The 4,084-nt window shown below is 35.1% G+C and overlaps 1 protein-coding gene across 2 annotated transcripts in view; it reads right to left on the bottom strand.

The window, feature by feature from the left end:
• The window catches only part of ap1g1 (adaptor related protein complex 1 gamma 1 subunit), a 20,503-nt gene extending 17,029 nt beyond the window's left edge, over window positions 1-3,474 (bottom strand). For both annotated transcript variants that reach the window (XM_015391813.1, XM_015391814.1), the window contains exon 1: window positions 3,365-3,474. The gene's annotated coding sequence lies outside the window, so the exon portion shown is untranslated. The remainder of the gene's footprint in view (window positions 1-3,364) is intronic.
• Between the last annotated feature and the right edge of the window lie 610 nt (window positions 3,475-4,084).

Raw genomic sequence — 4,084 nt, 5'->3', positions numbered from 1 at the left:
ATTTTGAGAAATAAGCATGCCTTTAAAAAAAAAAAAAAAAACAAGCAACAGTTCAAACTTTTAAAAGAACCTGCCAAAACCTCAACTGAAAAATCCAATATAAAAGACAAGATATGATTACATTTCTGAAGCATGCATGTTCAGTTTATGTCATCAAATGATTGTATTCTTATGCCAAAAAAAGGCTGGTCAGATAATTAGATTTTTTTACTAGAAAATATAAGTGACACTTTTGATTTGCACAATGAATTTGATTAGAAAACTTTAACAATGATGAACGTTACCATAAAAGTTATTTTGAAATAATGTTTTTCTTCTTCACTGTAAACAGTCAGGAGGGCAAAAACAAATACTGCTCTAAAAATAAAACATGCTCATCATCACACAGACTGCTTTGCTGTATTTGTTCCATTAGGTAGTTTAACTACTAAACACCACACTGCCTTCAGTACCACTGATACATTTATTTACTGATGCACTCATTCGTTTATGGTCCTAAAAGGATTAACAATCACAGCAGGCCTAAGATATGAGTCTGAATGTGTAACATTAACATCAACTTGATGCTTTTTTTCTCCTAAAACTCAGAGATGAGTCATTTTAAATCACAATTCCTGATTTCAATCACATAAAACTCTTTGTTGTGGTATCAACTGACAGGGAAATAAGAATCCAGAGATTATTGGGACAAGGGGAGGTCCTTAGGTGGATCGCTGCTATTCTAAGAATTTACTTTGACCAAACAGGAACAGAGAGAGTGGGCAGGCAAGACCACACTTTAACAAAGCCAGGGACCTACAGCCTGTTCTGATACATTTTAAATTACTTCAGCTGAATGGACCCACTGTTGGGCTCCATGAATCATAGTAACACATCGCTTGCTGTGCTTATAATCACCACACAAAAAATAGGTAAATCCAGCTACCGCTGGGAGCTGATTAAATTACAGTTTCATGTTTTCATTTTGCAACAATATAATTTGCAGCAATCAGCATCTATCCTTTTAAAACTCCAGAGCATGTTAAAGCTGAATTATATTAGCATTGGCAAAAGTTAGATGTAGCTGCAATCCGAGTTAAGAACCAGCCTCTCCTTCTCATTGAGCAAACACTCTATTTTGCATGTTGCCATAGGGTCTGGTGTCTCTTCCTTTAGGGGATTGAGGAGTGGTTCCTTACTTGAAATCCAAACAAGCTGCCATGCATTGTTTAAATGCAACATAACTAATTAATTTATCAGTTGAAAAAAAAAGAGTTATAGGGCACTTTTGTATTATATCACAAGAATAGTCCTAATATGTTTCAAACACAACCAAACAAAGTAAGCAGTAAAAGAAATTGACCAATAAAAGTTACTTTTAGGTCAAAATAAGGATTCTTGATAATTATAATCAGAAATAAAAATAATTGTCGGTCCTAATTACAACAAAATCATTTGGTTATTAGTTTTTTTATAAGTTTGGAAACAATTTAAGGCAACTCTTTATACAAACATCAAAATAACAAACATGACAACACATGCACCATCACCTCAACATTATTGCATTTTACATTAGTGTAATTTCAGTCAAATGAATGCCTTGTGCCACGATTTACATTCACCTACTGCCTTTAACCCTTTATAGGGCAGGCTACTGTTTTTGATCACTTGCATACCCCTTATAAACGGAGTCCCCCCCTCATCCTTCAGTGAATTCTAGAAGCACAAGATCTATATCCAGCCATTCAGCAAAGATGCTGCTACATGGCTGTACATCTTATTTTGGCATTTGACCAATTGGATCAGCCCTTGAATGATATATTACCTACTGTAAATTAAGTTAAAAAGTCATGAAAAAAGGTAAAGCCATTTGAAAAGTTAAAAAGTAAAGGTAAAAAGTTAATAAGCCTAGAGTATTATATTTAGGTTTATAAACCAATAAAATGTAAGTGCAAGTATCAGCATTAATGCCTCCAAGGTTATGTTGGACCAAAAAATGTGTTCCTTTCACTCTCTGTTTTGTGTTGAATGTTTTTCATGAATTTCTTATAGAAGCGAGCTTTGTAGTTGGCGTTTCTTGTTATTACATTGATATTCATTTTTGCCATCAAAATATTCAGATTTTTTGAATATTACTAAGGTAATAAGGTCTTGTCCTGGAATCCAATAAGTAATAATTGAGTGCCCTATAAAGGGTTAAGAGAAAAGAATTGTGTTCAATTGCAAAAGCCCCAAACTTCCTGATCACAGCAGGCATCCTTATTTTAAACTGAATTAACTGGAATCCAAAACTAACATCAAGTAACTGCAAAAACATGCAACTGCAAAATTCCTAAACGACATAAATTAAACAAAAATATAAATGTAATAAAATGACCATATGGTGGATTTGAGCTTCATCTGAGAAAGATGTTTTAATTCCAAGAACAGGACACTCCTAAAGCTCTAGATCTACACCTGCTGAACGTCACCAGGGTTACCTCACTTCCTACTTACAGCCAACTTCCTTAATAATATCAAATGTGCCACTAATAACACAAAATAGACCACAGTGTACGTTTTGTTTCCATATGTCGTGTTACTGTGATCTATTTAATCAAAGCTGTAGTTAAAGCTGTCCAAATCTACTTGAGGAAAATCCAGCTCCACGTCGTCAGCACTTCAGGGACGCTGCTGATGGCTTCCTGGATCTCCCAAATCCAACTTTCACTTAAGAGTAAAACACTTTTTTCACGTTGTCAAAACGTATTGAAGTCCTCTCCAAGCACACACAACAACGTATTAAGTTACAGAGACAAACCTGAGAAGAACTAGCTACCAGCGAGCTAAGCTGCTCTATCGTAAAAACTTGAAAGGGCAACATATCACTTAGACATCCTAGCCTCACAGACTGAGAAGGGTTCCTTAAGTTAATGTTTACGTTAACAACATTAAACCAGAAAAAGCAGAAAAACAGCACCGTGGTACCTTAACGTCCCTCTAATTACCGATTGATGTGGACATGATGCAGTTAAGGCCTTCTTAGCGTTAGCTAGCTATCTGACATTCGTTTGTTTCTATATCAAATTCATTAGTTGCCGTCGAAATGAAAAGACGACTGGTGGCGATACTTGCCTGTCGAGTAAATAATAATTAGAAACTGCCGTTTTAAGTTGTTACGACTTTAATGACTTGGTGAGTAGTCAGACTACAGAGCTGCACATAGCTAGCCCAGCAACTTAGCTGCTGACAGGCACAACCCCGGTGCACTGAGGGCTGCGACTTCCTATGCAGCGTCTCACTGACAGTTGACACCGCAAGTACAATTAAAATAACTCGTATATAAGTACAAGTAGAGACAGTTTCACGTATTTGTGACGATGTGGTGTTTCTTTGATGTACTTACGAGGCGTAATGATGCCAGAAAAGAACTGGAATCGTCTCTATTAGCAATGGAGGGAGGAACACACTAGACATGCAAAATGGTGGCTACTCTAGCCTCAGCACATCCACTGCAGGCGGAAGACTACGCTGACAGAGGTTTGGTGAAAGAAGCGGGTAGGGCAAGCAGTTGTTGCATATAAGCAATACTCACTTTTTTTTCTTTTTTTCCAAAAGCAGTACCCCATTATATTTGCAGTTGTTTTTTTATTTATTTAATTGATGTAAGTAAAACAGTATTTGCTTCAAAAAGATTAATTAAAATGTAAAAGCTTTAAAATTTATAAAAGTTCTTTCAGTGTGTGAAGTGACCCTATTAATATTTACTGATGTCAAAACCCGCTGCGATGGAAGCATGTAGGAAAGTGGATGAATGGATGATTTTAAAAACAATATTTCCAATTAAAACTGATATTACAGACCTGCAAAAGTTTTCTTTTAGATAAGCAAAGGTTCAGAAAGATGTACACATTAGTTCTTTTAATAAATAAAAATAAATAAAATAAATAAAAATAAATACATACAAAAAAATATCAAAATACTTTTATTTATCAAATGTTTAAGGTGTTTATTGAGTACTTATATTTAATTGTATTGTACTGTACTGCATTATATATATTATATTGATGGCAACTGATGTGTTTTGATTAAGTGCTATAATGGCATGCCAGAATCAGCGCTCAGC

This window comes from Cyprinodon variegatus, unplaced genomic scaffold (genome assembly GCF_000732505.1).
Source record: "Cyprinodon variegatus isolate N-32 unplaced genomic scaffold, C_variegatus-1.0 Scaffold561, whole genome shotgun sequence".
Classification (NCBI taxonomy): Eukaryota; Metazoa; Chordata; class Actinopteri; order Cyprinodontiformes; family Cyprinodontidae; genus Cyprinodon; species Cyprinodon variegatus.
Note: the sequence above shows the minus strand (reverse complement) of the source record. Positions and strands in the feature narration are given on the sequence as shown.